This window comes from Anomaloglossus baeobatrachus, chromosome 6 (genome assembly GCF_048569485.1).
Source record: "Anomaloglossus baeobatrachus isolate aAnoBae1 chromosome 6, aAnoBae1.hap1, whole genome shotgun sequence".
Taxonomy (NCBI): domain Eukaryota; kingdom Metazoa; phylum Chordata; class Amphibia; order Anura; family Aromobatidae; genus Anomaloglossus; species Anomaloglossus baeobatrachus.
The window spans coordinates 400,161,254-400,180,748 of record NC_134358.1 but is presented as its reverse complement, the minus strand read 5'-3'; the positions used below and the strand labels follow the sequence as shown (position 1 = coordinate 400,180,748).

The 19,495-nt window shown below is 43.2% G+C and overlaps 1 protein-coding gene across 2 annotated transcripts in view; it reads right to left on the bottom strand.

Annotated features, from left to right (window-relative positions):
* Positions 1-19,495, bottom strand: part of ELMO1 (engulfment and cell motility 1) — a 512,012-nt gene that overhangs the window by 451,142 nt on the left and 41,375 nt on the right. For both annotated transcript variants that reach the window (XM_075315126.1, XM_075315127.1), the window contains exon 2: positions 12,871-12,926. The gene's annotated coding sequence lies outside the window, so the exon portion shown is untranslated. The remainder of the gene's footprint in view (positions 1-12,870; positions 12,927-19,495) is intronic.

Sequence of the window (19,495 nt, the reverse complement as noted above, 5' to 3'; positions counted from 1 at the left end):
CTTGTCTGACTTCTCAGCCTTGTCTGACTTCTCAGCCTTGTCTGACTTCTCAGCCTTGTCTGACTTCTCCGACTTCTCAGCCTTCTCCGACTTCTCAGCCTTCTCTGACTTCTCTGACTTCTCAGCCTTCTCTGACTTCTCAGCCTTCTCTGACTTCTCAGCCTTCTCTGACTTCTCAGCCTTCTCTGACTTTTCATTTCTGTCAACTTTCTTAGTGGCCTTGTCCTCCTAGAAAACACAGACCAGAGAGCCATAAATTATCTGCCTGAGACCTATGCCTGAGGGACCATCCCCCTCCGTACTTACTGTAGCAGGGGGCACACTGGGCTCTGCAGATGCAGCTGCAGGGGAAGACATGACAGGGAGCACGGTCGAATCTCTTACCATGAATCTGACGTCTTCACGGCAGCCCTTATGCAGAAGGGCCTGCCCCCCCAGTGACGGCTAACGTTCCCAGCCTCCTGCATCCGGTCCCGGACAGGCCGAGTCAGTGTCGGAGTGTCCTCCACGCTGCCTCCGCGACCAGAAGCGCTCAACCGGAAGTTCGCTAGACCGGAAGTCCCGCCCCCGGGAGCACTTCCGGATCGCTCCAGCAGCCGGCCGGGGAGCTCCACAGCCTGCATCACCCCAGAGGAGTTCCGGAAGGCTGGAGCAGCGGTCCCCCACAGCGTGAGGGAACAGCAAGGGAGGAGCGGCGAAGGCCCGACCGAAACGGTCCGGCTTAAGGTAATAGGGGAAGAAGAAGGAAAAAAAAAAAAAAAAATGTATACTGTAGTTCGCCGGCCACCACAGCATAGGAAAAAAAGAAAAACCTCTCCATGCCCCATGGGGACAGGAAAGACACTGGCTATGGGAGGTGGGAGGGTCCTTTTAAACCTCTTGTACTTCCTGTCCCAATTAGGGCGTGGAGAGACAACCTCCTAATGCTGTCGTGGAAGGGACTAGAGAAAACTTTTTTACTGCCAAGAGATCAGGTTTTGCTGTCAAAACAAAGCAGCAAAAATACAGTGTGAACATAGCCTTAAAGAGGTGGTTCACTACTCTGCAATAGTGGCCACATCTCTGTAACACTGATAGGAAAGGCTTTTTCTGAATACCTTGTTCAGCCAATTCTGCCTCTGAGTGATGCTACTGCAGACCGCTCATCCCCATTAAGTGACACCGGGCTACTTGACCTCTGAGATTCAGTAATGTTATGTCAACCTGCAGTTGACCCCACATCACTGCGGCCAGCCCCAGTCTCCATGAGTGACTGGGCTGTGGGCAGTGTTTCACCGCTTGTCACAGCCCAGCATCATTCCTGCTTGCGGTGCTCTGCAGCGAAGGAGGAGAGAGCACGCGACATGCTGGGCTGTAATGAGCTGTGAAACTCTGCCCACAGCCCAGAGACTGGACTCGGTGATGTTAGGTCAACTGCAAGTTGACATGACATGACCAGATCTCAGAGGTCACGGAGCCCGGGGATCACTTCATGGAGATGAGCGGTCCTCAATAGCGCTGCTCAGAAGCAGAATTGGCTGAACAAGGTATTTAGGAAAAGCCTCCCTATCAGTTTTACATTGATGTATCCACTATTGCAGCATCTAGTTATACAGGCAACTGATAACTGCAGTAAGTAACAAGAGAAGATCTGATCTTTCTCACTTAATGCTCTACTGTTGATCCTTTTATTAATAGGCTATGACTGTTAAATGGTGCATTTAGATGTATATATTGGTCACTACCTTAACTTGTGCAATCAGCTATATAAATCATTTGTTCAGGGGCTGATTTACCGACCTGTGTACAACAATGGAGGGGGCAAAGTGATAGGTAATATGACTCTTCTGTCCCCATACAGTATCATGTCATTGGCAGCACATCTGTTTATATGGGACCATGTGCTGGAAATGACGATGATTTCTCATACAAGCCCATCACCTAGCGAATGATTATTTTGCTCGTTTTGTAGGTGATCGCAGGCAAGTTGGTTGGATAATTAGTGTGAAACACAATTCTCTAGCTTTTCCTATTCTGAGACTTCAGTGATAATGAATGGGACTGAGCTGCAATACCATGCACCGCCACTTCCTAGCGCACAGTGCTGTTCAAGGTTAGAAGGTGCACAATGTGGCGCCTATCCTGACGAGATCTGTAGACACTGCTGAAAACGTCACCCCAGCAGACTGCAATATCTAGCAGTAAACGCCACTACTTTGTCGTGTACGGTTCCCATTTGCTATCTCGTTAATTGCATAATTACTGCCTCTTGTAGCAATTTCTTCTCTTAGAAACTCTTGCAAAATGTATCCCTGCAACCAAGCATAATAGCTGAATTAATTGTGCTTCACTTTCATTATTTCTAAAATGTCAATGTTAAAATAAATAGACTGGAAACAATTACACCTAATAAATGAAGCGCCATGCCTAAGTTTACATTGAAAAATCTCCTCTTAAGGCTGCAACTACATGAGACGTCTCTTATAACACAACATTTCACTATGGGTCTACAGTTGTGCTCTGTAATAATTTCATTCCATCCCACAGGGGGCCATTTGTGACACAATCCGTGAAGTCAATGAAAGATCTATTGAGACCTTCTTTCCTTACACTGGAGTAAGAGGAGCCTAATTTATGGGGAGGTGCGCGGCCCCATTAAGCACATCTCTTGCTTCGTGTCTGTGAGATCTGATGTATGCTGCATTCTGGCATGAATTCTAGTAAAACGTTTTGGATCATATGTGCCCCCTCCACTTCTGCCAAGTTCTGCCCACTTCTTAGGAAAGTGCTGTGAGCAGTGGAACCCCCCCTAAAAGTCACAAATTAAAATGTAAATAATAGGTACACTAGTATTTGCAGTCTTTTGTGTAACCCCAGCCTAAATGTTTCATTAACCACAGCCATACACAGCATTAAAACTTGAAGACCCCAGGAACTTGGGCACGAGGCCAGTAGAAATATGAAATATAACACTGAACGATTTCATGACAGGGAAGGGGGGGCTCAACTATTATAGACTCTTGGGTCAGTAATAGAATATAATTTAATACAAGAGTCCTGTTATCAGTTTCTAATATTTTAAGTCCTCAAGTTACTGGCATTAAGCGATTGATTCTTAGTGGTTCCAATAAAACCCTAAGCATGTTCTGACAGCCAGTATGACTACATCGCCAACAGGAAAATAATGTTGCTTCCTGGTGTCAGCTATATTGGCTGAGGCCCCGCCCCTTCTGGTCACATGGGTATGACATCAGCACAGGTCCTCCTAGTCAGTTAGTAAAACGATTGTATAATAGAATTAGCATAAATAACAGGGAGGGGACAGATTGGAAAAGCCATCCCAGTACCCTGCTTTTTAGATTTATCACTACTGACTACTTACTGACTGCAGGATATTCATGTCTAGGTTGTTTTTGTCTGTTGGTGGCTGCAGTGTGGGTGCGCACCTGCACACTGCACTTGTATGTCAGGTGTGCAGCCCACGTTTTCAGTTTTTTTGTCGAACAAGTACCCAATTTTTTTTGCTTGTATTACAACTAATTCGTCACTACATTGTAATTATTCATTGATCTTATTCTTGGTTGTGTTACCCTAAAAGACCCCGAGTAGAGGTTTATTGTCTATATTACAATACGCAGACACATTCCTATTTCTAGCACATTAGAGCAGGCCTAACATGCAGCTGTGCCCTGTTATCTGCAGTCTGCCGTCTTTCATCTATGCTTCAATATGTAACCCATAATTCCTTATTTTTCACCAGTGTTTTGCTCACAGTAGTAATTATCCTTCTGTCGTTTGGCGCACAATGTGACAATCTGATGTTAAAAATACAAGCCGCACCCTATATTTTCTATTTGAGTGAAGCCAAATGTGATTCCATTGTGCACATGGCTTTATAAATGAGCAGCAGAAAAAACAAGAGGAGTAATGGTCAGGAAATCCTGCTGTGTGCTGGTAGAGGAGCATTGCTCTGCCCGTAGGTGGGTCCGTGCAGAGTTACAGCAATATGTGGGAAATGCTACAAAACCTATCCAGGAAGCCCGATTACCAAGTGCTATCTTATTTGCCTTCTTCCTCTCCTCCTAGAATGGGTCCAGCTGATATTCTAGATGCAGAACATGGCAAGTGAGTTACTTATAGGGCATTTGTTCTGCATTTTAAAATACATTAAAAAAAACCCTAACAAACATTTTGATTATATTTTTTGCAAATGTTTGAAGGATAACATCTCAAAATAGGCCCATTTCTAAACCATGCTGTGACGCTTGCAGTTTGCGGAGAGCAGGAGTGGAGCCACTGGACCACAGGGGGTTCCTGGACCTACCCTGACGTCGGAGGGGCTTAATTAAGCACCTACCGGGTATTCGCCAGAGCCTTTGATGGTGAGGATGGGCTTGGCTGCTGGTAGACACCAGGTACCACTCCCAGGGCAGTATCCAGGGCTGTGGCATCTGGCTCCCGGGTAATGGATGCAGGCAGGTATAAATTAGAAAGGAAAAAGGGTTCTGGCATATCCTCATGAATAAAAGGTAGTTTCTTTATTCCAAGCTACATTAAAACATGACATGAAGTCACAGACCACTTTTGACCCTACAGGCAGATACAGTCTCTAGTGCAGACAGGTGCAGCCGGGACATTTAATGCAGACTAGATGAATGGTGCAGGCAGGTATGGCAGATACTGACAGGTATGGAAAGGCAACCACTTGTAGAGGTAACGGACATAGGAGACACAGGACCTGACAACTAGCTATCAAGCAGACAAGAACTAAACTCATTGCTCAGGCACCTCCCCTAGGCTGAGAGGTACTTCCGGGTAATAGTGCACTGGCCCTTTAAGAGCAGGGAACGAGCACACAAATGCCTTCTAAGCAGAGTTCGAGGAGACCTGTGTGGCGTGCACAAGCCCTGGGAGCAGAACACAGTCGACTGTGGAGAGGCGCTGAAGGGTGGGAAGTGAGTATTTCGGCGTCCCTACGGGGACGCCTGCATTACACATGCTGCATTTTGGTGAAAATGACTGGAAAATGGCTGAAGCCAAAACAGAACTGCCCACATTTACTAGGTGGCTGCACTTGTTTTGGGCTATGATCTGACAAATATGGCTGCTAAAATTACCACAGAAAGAACTGCTAGTAATACTGATCATGCAGACGTACTATAAGTATAGAAGACAAAGGGCGGACACACTTTAGAATTCCTGCTTGGATAGGTCCAGTCAGCATTTGTAAAAGAGCACATTTATCAGTTTAAAGAGTGACATAAGACTCTATGGCCCTCATTTATCAATCCACTTATGCCACAATTCTAGCATAAAAGGCTTTCAAACGTCACAAAGTGATTGCATAAAGCGACTTTGAGCAAACATGTTACGACTTTTGCTGTTTTCAAGCTATTTTCATCTAACTCTGATAGATGGAAGAGCTCAGGCAAAATGCGGGCATGGCGACCTCTGGTCGTCAAACTCATGATGAGTGGCAGTGCTCCTTACGCCACAAATCATACTCCAGTCCATGACTGGAGTAAGATTTGTGATGAGGCATATACTGAGGCTTGTGCCATTTCACCCCTCTCTTGATTCATTAAGAGGCATGAACCTCTTAATATGGGATACAGTTTTGGGCTCCATATTTTGAAAAGGACACTGGAAAGTTAGGCTATGTGTCCACGGTAGAATGTACCTGCGGATTTTTCTGCATGAAAATCCGCGACTTTCGCGGCAAATCCGCACCTTATTTTTGCCGCGGATTTTGATGCGGATTTTTTTTTTTTTCCCCCCATTCTATACCCAAAATCCGCACCAAAATCCGCAACAATAATTGACATGCTGCAGATTTTTCCGGATCAAAATCCGCGGCAAATCCGCCGCGGAAAAATCCGCAGCATGGACACAGCATTTCCAAAATGCCATTGAAATGGCTTGGAAGTGCCGCTGCTGCAGATTTTCGGAAAATCCGCGGTAAATCCGCAGCGTGGGCACATAGCCTTAAGGCCCTGTCACACACAGAGATAAATCTGCGGTAGATCTGTGGTTGCAGTCAAATTGTGGACAATCAGTGCCAGGTTTGTGGCTGTATACAAATGGAACAATATGTCCATGATTTCACTGCAACCACAGATATGCCAAAGATTTATCTCTGTGTGTGACGGGGCCTTTAGAGTCAGTTCAAAAATGGGCAACTAAATAGTTAAAAAGGATGGCAGACCTCCCATATGATGAGAGGTTGGAAAAGTTGGATTTGTTTAACTTAGAAAAAAGACCTAATTTATGTGCCTATATACAGTTGAAACTAGAGGTTTACATCCACTAAAAAGACACATCTGCATGTTTTTCTCACTATCTGACATGAAATCAGAATACACTTTTCCCATTTTAGGTCAATTATTTATATTTGCCAAATGCCAGAATAATGAGAAAGAAATAATATTTTAAGGCATTTTTATTACTTTCTGCAAAGTCAAAAGTTGAGATACACTTAAGGGTACTTTACACGATGCAATATCAGTACCGATATCGCTATCGAGCGTACCCGCCCCCGTCGGTTGTGTGTCACGGGAAAATTGCTGCCCGTGGCGCACAACATCGCTTACACCCGTCACACGGACTTAACATTCCCTGCGACGTCGCTCTGGCCGGCGATCCGCCTCCTTTCTAAGGGGGGGCGGTTTGTGCGGCGTCACACGGCAGCCGTCCAATAGCAGAGGAGGGGGCGGAGATGAGCGGCCGGAACATGCCGCCAACCTCCTTCCTTCCTCATTGCCGGTGGACGCAGGTAAGGAGATGTTCGTCGTTCCTGCGGTGTCACACATAACGATGTGTGTTGCCGCAGGAACAACGAACAACATTGTACCTGCAGCAGCAACGATATTAAGGAAATGAACGACGTGTCAACGAGCAACGATTGACGTTTTTGCGCTCGTTTATCGTCGCTCATTGGTGTCACACACTGCGATGTCGCTAACGGCGTTAGCAATGTCGCAGCGTGTAAAGCACCCTTAATAGTACTATGCCTTTAAACAATATGGAAACAAAACAATCACTGATCTCGGGGAGACCAGTCAGAGAAAACACTGCCGGCAGCCAGCAAGGGCGCTTAAGACAGTGAAATCCTAGGTACATTGCCCCCTGGGAAATATGCAAATCAAAAAGTTTCAGTGTTGAGACTCCTAACAGAGGCTCCACGAACCTTTTTGATTTGTTTAAACAATATGGGACAGCCCATATGATGATGTGATGACTTTAGAAGCTTTTGATAAGTTTATTGGGAACATCAGAGTTAATTAGAGACACACCTGTGGATGTATTTTAATGCACACCTGAAACACACTGCTTCTTTGTGTAGTATCATGGGAAAGTCAAAAGCAAATCAGCCAAGATCTCTGGAAGAAAATTGTAGACTTGCACAAGTCTGTTTCATCTTTGGGTGCAATTTCCAGATACCTGAGGGTGCCTTGTTCATCTGTACAAACAATTATACACAAGTACAAATAAGATGGGAATATCCAGCCATCATACCGCTCAGGAAGGTGATGGGTCCTGTGTACCAGAGATAATGTGCTTTGGTCAGACATGTGCATATCAACCCAACAACAAAAGCAAAAGACCTTGTGAAGACGCTGGTGGAAGTTGGTAAGATTGTAGCATTATCCACAGTGAAACGAGTACTGTATCAACATGGGCTGAAAGGCCACTCTGCCAGGAAGAAGCCATTACTCCAAAAGAAAAAAAAAAAGCCAGATTAATGTTTGCAAATGCACACAGGAACAAACACCTTCATTCAAAATTCAAAAATTTAACAGTTTGGCCATAATGACAATCGTTCCGTTTGGAGGAAAAAGGGAGAAGCTTTGAAGCCTAAGAACACCATCCCAACTGTGACACACAGAGGTGGCAGCATCATGTTGTGGGGTTGTTTTGCTGCAGGAGGGACTGATGCACTTTCCAAAATTGATGCCATCATAAGGAAAGACGATTGTGGCAATACTGAAGCAGCATCTCAAAACATCAGGCAGGAACTTAAAGCTTGGGCGGAAATGGGTCTTCCAAATGGACAATGACCAGAATCATACTGCCAAACTGGTAACAAAGTGACTTAAGGATAACAGTCAATGTTTTGGAGTGCCCATCACAAAGCCCTTATCTCAAGCCTATTGGAAATGTATGGGCAAAGCTGAAAAGGCCGGTGAGAGCGACCTACAAACATGGCTCAGTTACACAAGTTTCTGTCAGGAGGAATGGGCCCAAATTCCTACCAACTATTTTGAGAAGCCTGTGAGGATGGCCAAAACATTTCACCCAAATCATACAGTTAAGAGCAATGGTACCCAATACTAATAAAATGTATGTAAACTTTTGACTTTTCAGAAAGTAATAAAAATGCCTTAAAATATTGTCTCTTCCTCATTATTCTGGCATTTGGCAAATATAAGTAATTTTGGTTCCTAATTGACCTAAAAGAGGAAAGGTTTATTCTGATTTCATGTCAAATAGTGAGAAAAACATGCAGATGTGTCTTTTTAGATAGTGAATGTAAACTTCTGGTTTCAACTGTACATGTGTGGTCAATCCAAAGGACTGGCACATGATTTATTCCTCCCAAAGACCTTACAAAGGACCAGGGGACATTCATTACCTGTGGAGGAAAAGCGATTCCAGTAGCTAAATAGGAAAGGGTTCTTTCCAGTTAGAGCAGTCATACTGGAATGCCTGTGATAGTAATGGTAGTTACTATACCAGCAATTAAAAAAGGCTGGATGATTTCCTCAGCACAAACAGCATTGTAGGTTATAAGTAATCTAGTGATACAGAAAGTATAACTTATGGAGCCAGGGTGAACTTGACAAACCTAAGTCTGTTTTCAACCTATTTATTTACATCTATTACAAACTGTTCCGATCTCAACCTTCCTTTCTGATATGTTCCCGAGCAGCTTCATCCACATAAACACTAATGCTCACAACAGGAGAAGAAAAGATCAAGCATATTGTATTTCTCTCCACAGAACAATGCTTCAGAATACACAACAGATACCATAATTGCTAGGTTCTGGCATGATTATATAATTTTTTCCTTTGATAAAGGGGTTATCCAGTAAGAACATATTGATGACCTTACTCAACATCAAAATGTCCAACACCTGGCACCCTATCCGACAAGTCGTTATATTCTCTGACAGTGGCCCTTACACATTGAATATGGCAGAACATTGCCGGTTGCTGCTGTCGGGGCTTGTAACAGCTGATCAGTTGGGGTGCCAGGTGTCACCCCCCCCCCACCATTCTCATATTGATGACCTATTCTAAAGATACATCATCAATATACTGTGAATAGATAATGGCCATTAATATTCTCAATAGAGAAGGGAGTCTTCTACAGGTTGGTCTATACCCCAGGGATTGTATATAGATCAGTGTTGGAGGTCTAAAAATCAGGCAATCTTCACACCCCTGATCACATGACTGCGAGTCTGGTATTAACGCTGTGCAAATATATATGAACTAGAGCCGCATGTGTCGCCGGTTCATTATATTAACTTTAGGATGGCCGGTATACAGGCTTGGACTGGCCCACGAGAGAACAGGAGAATCCTCTGGTGGGCCCCTTTGTAGTAGAATATCACTTATTCACTATGTACAAAGGTAGCATCTCATTCATTTTACAAACTACCCAGTATATTATTTTATAGAAAAACAGGTAAATTTGTGACTATAATATTTTCATGTAGTTGATCGGTGGGCCCCTCGAGCCAGTTACTGGTGAGCCCCTGCCGCCCCAGTCAACGACATGTAGGAAGAGAGACCCAGAACTCAATGTAATGTATGTATCACATAATTTATAGGGTGCAGCAGTTGTGCAACAATCAGTCCTTAGATGTAGTATGTAGCAGATCATCATAAGAGAAGGTAGAATCGTGGCTCACACGGTTGTGTAAAAGTCCTTGCTTTATTATAAATACATAAAAGGTGAGCGGGTCCGAAACCAGATGCTGGTACTACGGAGGACGGTGGCCGTTTCGCCGTTTCCAGGACCCGTAGAAGCACAGCAGCGCGAAACGGCCACAGTCCTCCAGAGTGCCAGCATATGGTCTCGGACCGGCTTACCTTTTATGCATTTATAATGAAGCAAGGACTTTTACACAACAGCGTGTGCCACGAGTCTACTTTCTGTTATGAGGATCTTCGAGGCACTGGTTCCCTTCTGGTGAGCGCCGCTGTACAGAGCCTTGGTGGTTAATGTCGCTCCTCCTGTCCCTCGCAGTATTGAATCAGGTGACCTAGTGGTGCGGTACCGCATCTGTTTTCCTTGTAATATGTAGCAGAGCTCAAAACGTTAATCATACATACACCAAGCTCTCTGTATATATTGTCTAATGGCAGTGAGCTGCTAATCATAAAAGGGGAGTGGTTGATCTAGCAGAGGTGCATGAGACCAAGTCTGGGCAGTGATAATATACTGGTGATAAAACCTTCATTGTAAGTAGACAAGAGCACACAGTGATAAGTGACATATCCCTGAATTCAGGGTTTTATCCAGTATCTCCTGCGGTTTTCAAATTACATAAAAATCTGCTGACAGTTTTCTTTAATAGCTGATTAATCCAGTGTCTGGGCTACTGATATCAGCAAAGTGTGAAGAATAAATGTATGCATATGTACTTTTTGTTTTTGCAGTGGCTCCGTGTACAGGAAAGAGCAGAACGTCACATACACCTCTTTTGGCCTTAACTGGATGTATAGGAGCCTATGACTATATTGTGAGCCAAGAGCCTTCAGCTCTATCAATGAGAAAGCTTCCTTTTTTCAAAAGTGCACACACACACACACACACACACACACACTAGATATGGCAAAATGGTAATTTAGGAGACCCCCTCTACCCTGACTCCCCAATACAGGACTGCTCAGCCTAAAGCCTTTTCTGCAGCTTATCTCACAACTGAGATCAAACTGAGATTATCTGTCAGGGTCAGGCGGGAGGCCCAAATACACATTAGATGATCAGCCAGAAAAGCCAAAGTAGCCAGGTTTGGCCAACTTTAATCTGGTGATCTTTAGGCACATCAATTTTTGACAGGAACGGGTGGACATGCCGTTAAATTTAGTAATAAAAGCCACAGCTGCTGCTGAACTTCATCATAGAAATGGCACACAAAAAGTTCTAAAGCAAAATATACTGGGAAAATCATCAGTAGCTCCACTGACCAAGTGCGTGATCAAGCGGTGAACCTTCAGAGAACCTTGGCCTTATTTTACTACTATTATCACTTGGACAAGATGTTAAAGCTGCAGCCATTTAGAGGCCACTGACCGGCTGTAATGCTCATGTGTGATGGCCACTGCCAGATATTGATGCCACTGAACAGCGCTGAGTACAGAGGAGCAGCACCGGTCCAGAAGACAAGGATTTTTTATATATATTATTTTATTATTTATTTTTTTCCCTCCCCTTTAACCCCCAGCTTGTTTTCATCTTCCTGACCAGGCCAAATTTTACAATTCTGAGCAGTTACACTTTACAAAGGTAATAATATTGCTTCTTCATGACACATTGTACTTCATGTTAAGTGGTACATTTAGGATAATATGATATATATTTATTTATGAAAATATAAAGAACGAGCTCAAAAAATTTAAAATTTTGACATTATGAACTTTTAATTTTTATGCCCTTAAACCAGAGAAGTATATCACGCAAAATAATTACTAAATAACATTTCCCACTTGTCTACTTTACATCGGTGAAAGTTTTTAAACTATTTTTTTTTGTTGTTAGGAACTTAGAAGAGTTCAAACTTTATCAGCAATTTCTCATATTTCCAACAAAAATAACAAAACCATTTTTTTTAGGGACCACATTACATTTGAAGTGGCTTTCAGGAGCCTAAATGATAGAAAATACCCAAAAGTGACACCAATCTAAAAACTGCACTCCTCACAGTATAATCACATCCAAGAAGTTTATTACGGTACCCTAAAACAAAGAACAATGAGAAATCCATAAAACCATTTTGAGGGAAAAAAAAAATGATTTTATATTATAAAATTCTGTGAAGCCCCATGGGGTTCAAGGTGCTCACCAAACATCTAGATAAATTGCTTGAGGGTTCTAGTTTCCAAACTGGGGTCACTTGTGGGGGAGCTCCACTGTTTAGGCACATTGGGAGCTTTACAAACGTGACAAGGCTTCTGCTAATGATTCCAGACAGTTTTCTGTTCAATACAAAATTTGGGGCTAAATTAACATTTTTTTCGTAAAAAGAAACATTTTTATTTTTTTCTTCCACATTGATTTAGTTACTCTAAAGCGCCTAAAAGGGATAATAAACTTCTTGGATGTGGTTTTGAGCAGTGTGAGAGGTGCAGTTTTTAGAAAGGTGTCACTTTTGGGTATTTTCTCTCATATAGGCTCCACAAAGTCACTTCAGAAGGCAATTCTTATAAAGAAAAGGCCATATACTGAATGCTGGACATAAACCATTGACCTAGGCAATCAATAAGGCCTGAGCACCAAATGCGGCTATGTTAATGGAGCCTGTTTAGCATTTGTTAACACTTCTCTGTAAGAAGTCACATCCTGTTTCTTGTGTGGTAATTCAGATTTGTCTGTGGGCATACAGAAACAACACTTCAAATGAAGCTTCCGCATTCACCGTGCTCTAGAAAACTGGGAAATGTGCAATATATAACAGGTATAGCTAGAGAACGTGGCCACCAAACGAAATGCGTTCTGCAGGCCCCGAGAGCTGACCGTGGAATGTCTGCACAGGGGGTTTACACTTAGCTACATTTGTACATTTGTAGCTAAACCTTTGCATCCGAGGTTATATAAGCCCCCGGTTTGATAAATCAAGTGTCTGTTACAACAAGGAGGGACGATAATATAGAAACTTACCACTCTTGGGTGCGGACCGATAGCATGAGCCCAGCACAGGTAATATCCAGATGCCTCTGCCCAAACAAAAACAACAACAAAAAAATTGTGAGTGATTAGGAGTATACGGCGAAGATGGAGTCAGCCTTAAAGAATACTATCTAATGGAAAGTGCAATGAAACTTAACTAATTATATATTTTGATCACATTTTTGGAGCCCATCTTCCAACAATTGTAAATATAATTAATTATTAATTATTATTATTATAGCCAATGTTTTCATTTAGGAAGCACAACCAAAGTGCAATAACAGTGCAGGTTCTCGCTGCGGTGACTGGGCAGTATCTGCGAGCTATATGATACAATCCAACATTGTATAAAGCGTTTAACCTAAAATGCATTCTATTAGATTAGATCAAATTGTTTAAAGGGAACCTGTCACCAGTTTTTTGAGTGTAAAACCAAAAGTCTCACCTTCTGCAGCTCCTGGGCTGCATTCTATTAAGGTGCATCTTGTTCCCTGACTCCCCTTGAAGACTCCAGAAATACCTTTATAAAATCTGCCGCCACGTATGTAAATTAGCTGTTCTGGTTGGATGGGCGTCCTCTTTTTCGTCTCCTGTCCTCCTTTTTCCGCTGTACGCTGTCCTTCTTTGATGATTGAAGTGGGTGACCTCTTTGTAATCATCCACGTACTGGGCAAAATCGCGTGCCCGCACAGTCATTCCTGGCTCGCGCAGGCGCACTTCGCTCTGCCCCACTGCGGGCAGAGCCGAAAACATAGGTGCACTTGCATGATCTGGTGAGCCCTCTCACAATCTTGGCCTGCGCAGAGAGCTCATTGATTTGCGCAAGCACACCTATTCTTCTTTGTGGCTCTGCCTGCAGTGGCGCAGAGAGAAATGAGTCTGCAAGAGGCGGGAATGACTGCGCAGGCATGCGATTGAGCCCATCTACATGGATGATGATGGAGGCTTCATCCACATCAATCATCAAAGGAGGACGACGAACAGCAGCAAAAAGGGGGGACAGGAGCCGAAAAAGACGACACCCAAATGACCAAGAAAAGGACGCCCATCCAACCAGAACGGCTGATTTACATACCTGGCGGTCAGATTTTATAAAAGGTATTTCTGGGGTTTGCAAGGTGAGTCAGGAACAAGGAGCACCTTCATAGAATGCAGCCCAGGAGCTGCAGAAGGTGATACTTTTGGTTTAATACTGAAAAAAACTGGTGACAGGTTCCCTTTAAGCTCAGCCATCACGATAATGCAACCTCAAACAGATAGGAACCTACACTAAACAGACTCCCTTCTTTCCTTGACCTGCAGCCTTTTAAATGGAATCCGTCACCAGGTTTTTGCTACCTAATCTGAGAGCAGTATAATGTAGTGGCTGATATCCTGATTCCAGTGGTGTGTCACTTACTGGACTGTTTAATGTAGTTTTGATAAAAATCACTGATTAATCAGCAGTAAATTATCATTAGAGGACTACTTGGAGTGTTGCCGGGTAGTCCAGCACATTTATGACCTCTGTATAACTGCTAGACCTGCAGCAGGGAAAACAGTGATTTTATCAAAATGACAGCAAACAGCTCAGTAAGTGACACATCGTTGGAATCAGGGTTTCTGTCTCTACATTATGCTGCAAAATAGCAAAAACCTGGTGACAGATTTCCTATAAACAAGCAAAATGGGAGCACATGAGCAAAATTAAATTCAAGACCTAGAGAAAGTCCTTTAATGACAGCAAATAGTTTGCCTAAATGAACAACAAATAGTAATATAAGAAGTTGATATGAATGCACAAATTGTGTAGGGATGAAGAATCGTCACCATGATTGTTTGTTCGCATGCCATTTGCATTGTCGGCAGCACATCCACATTTACATGAGGGCATGTGCTACTGACAATTAGCATTGTCGGCTGGTAATTGCGCATGTTTACCAAGGCAATAATTGGGGACATGAGTCCTTGTGAACTTTCATTGTGTCAATCACAGCCCTTGTAAAAGAGCCCTTAAGCCAAGATGCTACTTACAATACAGAGAATCCTAGAGGACTGTATCTGAGACTCTATTAACTTGTATGCCAAGACACCACAAAAAAAGTAAAAAAAAACAAACTTTATAGCTCAAAAGTAGGCACAACAGTATAACTTTGTATTAAAATTACATAGACCGTGGTCATAAAAATACACATACACACACACATGGGATAGCTGCCGCCCCACCACCGTGCGGAGCTGCCGCCCCACCACCGTGCGGAGCTGCCGCCCCACCACCGTGCGGAGCTGCCGCCCCACCACCGTGCGGAGCTGCCGCCCCACCTACACCCCACCTACTGTCTCCTCCCCATAATCCTATAGAATGTAAGCCCGCAAGGGCAGGGCCCTCTTCCCTCTGTACTAGTATGTCTACTGTAACTTGTATATGTATTTTGTATGTAACCCCCTTCTCATGTACAGCACCATGGAATCAATGGTGCTCTATAAATAAATAATAATAATAAATAAATAGCGGCTGACTGTCATACTGCCAGGTCGGTTTTATGGTAAAATGGACCCTGTAAATAAAGATCTCAAAAAATAATTCTATTTTGCCACACTTGGAATTATTTTCCTGCTTACCATTAAATCATATGATAAAATCAATGGTGTTATTCAAAAGTAAAAGTCGCCCTCCAAAAAAGAAGCCCTCACATGGCTGCATCGACGGAAAAAAATAAAAATAAAAAGTTATGGCTTGGAAGGATAAAACAAATACGCAAAAATGAAAAATCACTTGGTCCTTAATGGTTTTACCTCACAGACACCAGTAGCTGTGATCCGATGCTCTAATGTTTGTATAGTCGTGTCCTCCTCTGCCCAGGAGCTGTGGTATGAACAGACTATGTCCCTGTTCGGTCAGACACGGCCATTACACAGTACATAGCAGAGACACATAAATAAGATTATCTCAGCGCAGGAACATTTTACATAACATCCAATTGTGGAACTTATTATTGTAAGATCTATTGATTAAAGTATACTGACTTGCTTTAGGTCCTTCAGCAAACGGTAGCCGATGATGTCCCTATTGTGTAACAGGATATTGGAAAGCAGCTGGTGTTCGCTGACAGGGTACAATGAAGCTACGAGGGACCGGACTTCCCTTTTCTGTTACCAGATCACGGAAGCTCATGAATGTAGACATCGCGCTAATTAAAATACTTGCAATTCGGTAATGCACATCCAGTAAAGTCCTTAGTCTAGTGTAGGACCAGTCGTGCGCCTACACATAACACTAAGCTTATTCAGATGAGAATACTTACACGTAGGCCTGTACTAAAGTTTCATTTTTTCACAAGCAATTTTAGGTGTCAACTCAATTCCCTTCTCTGACTACAAAGATTGGCCGTCACAGGAATAAACTGCTTTTTGACATCCTTCTACAACTTCATCTCTGAAATGCCAAGTTTTATGGTATTTTTTTGGTATTCATCAATTCCATTTCTGTAGACAATGGGATGGATGTACTATGGTAAATGCCTCAGAATAATGGTTTCATTTACACCAAAAACCTCTTTTATGTGTCTTTAAAGTGTCTACAAATGGAAAGTGGAGTCATCTTAGGGCGAGTGCACACAATGAGGACACGCTGCACCCTGGACGCAACATGTCTTCTCCTGCAGAGACACAAGTGCTACCCGCAGGAGGCCACAGCTGTCCTGGACCACGTGCTGTTAAGATTCCTTCACACATAGCGAGATCGCTGCTGAGTCACAGATTCTGTGATGCAACAACGACCTCGCCAGCGATCTCGCTATGTTTGACACATAGCAGTGACCAGGCCCCTGCTGAGAGATCGCTGGTCGTGTTGGAATGGCCTGGACCATTTTTTAATAGTCGAGTACTGCTGGGCAGGATGTATCGGTGAGTTTGACGCCTTACCAACAACCTCGTTGACGACTCAGAGCTCAGACATGTACAGCCACGTACGCGTCCCAACGACCACCGAGATCATTATACAGGTCGCTACGGTCGCTGTATCGTTGCTGCGTCATTGGGAAGATCTGACTGTCTGACATCTCACCAGCGACTACGTAGTGACTTACCAGCGATCCTTATCAGGTCGTATCGTTGTCGGGATCGCTGGAAAGTCATTAAATGTGACGGGGGCTTTTGTGCCGCTGCGGACTTTCACTCTATTCTACACGCTCGTCTCCACAGCATAAATTTACAAGCTGCGTCAGTTTACGCTGCAGAGAAAAGAAGCACAGTGGGCATGGAATTGCTATAAACCCCATCTACTATGCTTTTACTGTACAACACAGCGAAAACACACTGCGTCCAAAACGCTGCAGACACTGATTGTGTACACCCATCCTTAGAGTATGTGCCCATGATCAGGACTCACTGTGTCCTGGACGCAGCGGGTCCTGACCTGCGGGGCCACGACTTTCCTCTGCAGGAGACCGCAGGAGACCGCAGCTGTCAGTACCCACGATCAGGATTTCAGTGCTCTGCGGTCTCTGTTGTGTTTTGCCTGTGGAGGACGCATGTGAATCCGCAGCAAACAAGTGACATCCTGCGGTCTGGAAAACCTGTCCACTATGTTAGTACTGTACACTGCAGCGTTTTGAATGCAGCTGAAGCATACTGCATCCAAACCACTGCAAACACTGATCGTGGCACGCAGCCTTAGACTAGATAGTGTAAAGGTGCACTCAATTTATCAAACTGCAGAAGTCACTGATGAATCTGGTACATTTTAAGACTGTTTGGCCCTGTGCGCACTAGATGTTTTTGCTGCGTTTTTACCGCGTTTTTGTGCTGAAAACGCTGTGACATTGCTTCCTTCGTCCGCACACAGCGTTTTTTGTAGCTGCGTTTTTGTGGTGACCACAAAAACGCAGCAGGTCAATTATTTCTGCGTTTTTCACTCATTAAATGCAGTGCACAAAAACGCAGCCAAAAACTGCGGGTGCGTTTTTTTTAGTTTTTGTGTGCAGACAAAAAACGCAGCGTGAAAAAAACGTCTAGTAAGTAGATAGCCTTTAGTCTTCTGCTGCTTTTAGATGGCTGATGATTGGGGAACAAGGGCTCTATTGGAATGCTCGCTCATTCCCAACTATCAGGCCATATAAGCACGTCGGCAAATCACTCAAAGAACGAGCTACTAATTTCATCCTTTTTAGCCTGTGTATGTAAATACTTTCCATTGATTTTTCTGGATAACATGGTACCACAGTATAATTTTGTATTGTACATCATTTAGCAGGTTCAAAAGCCATCGTTTTTGAGGTTAGCAAGACACATGATTGCCAAAAAAAATAATATTTTATGCACACCAAACAACCAAATCAGCGCATGAAGTGTCGTCAGTCAGTTTGAACAAGCTATTAAATAGCCGCTGATTAGCTTGTATCTAATCAATCGATCAGTAATTTAAAGGGAATCTGTCACCAGGTTTTTGCTCCCTCATCTGAGAGCAGCATAATGTAGAGACAGAGACCCTGATTACAGCGATGTGTCACTTATTGAGCTGTTTACTGTCGTTTTGATAAAATCAATGTTTTCTCTGCTGCAGATCTAGGAGTTATAAAGAGCTCATGAATATGCTGGACTACCTGGCTGTTGTCCAAGTAGTCCTCTAATGATAATCTACTGCTAGTTAATCAGTGAGTTTACCAAAACTACACTAAGCAGCCTAGTAAGTGACATCGCTGGAATCAGGGTTTCTGCCTCTACGTTATACTGCTCTCAGATTAGGTGGCAAAAACCTGGTGACAGATTCCCTTTAACAGCCATGGTTCAGTTGTGTAAACTCATCACCATTGGCCAATAATCAGGAATAAAGTTTTCTATAAAGGCCGTAAATTACCAAAAACTAGCAATATGCTTGCTCACTGGTTAAATGATTTTGTAGATTCTTTAAAAAAAAAAATCACTATTATTGGCAGCACCTTGTCCAGTGTAAACAATGTTCTGTGAGCGCTGAAAGATCGTATTAGCGATCAGTCTACATATATGATGGCAAAGCGGTCGGCCATGTTAAATATGCTATTAACCTCTGGTCTGCGTACATGTAGCCAATCGATAATCACGAAACACATTTGCTTGTTTCATCACTACCGTAAACCTTTTTGAGACTAAATAGAGAAAACAAATTTCACTTGAATTTCTCAAACATTACGGGATTTCCAAAGTACGGAGAGGATAAAAGAAGCAGAACAAAGATAGACCAATGACATTTTCATAATCATGATTCACATATTGCTGTCACCTCACACAGAAACGCAGTTAAGAAAGAGACATAACTAGGAGATAGACATAGCCTCTGAAAGAGGCCTAAAATACACTCCTCGACACAGTAATTATAGTGTCAAGAAGGAAAAGTTGTGGAATTACGGGAATCAGGATCGATAAACATGTTACTGTTATGCAAATGATGAAAAAGCATTGACTATGAGCTCCATATAAAGCAATACATGCACTTACACACACTATGGCATGCTGTCAATGAGTTTATTAAAGGGAACCTGTCAGGTGTAATTTGCATCCAGAACCACAAGCAGTAATCCCTGCCTAACCGTCCCTGTATCTAGTAGCATAGATAAAGGGATCTTTAGAAAAAGTCTTTCTAAAGATCCTTTATCATATA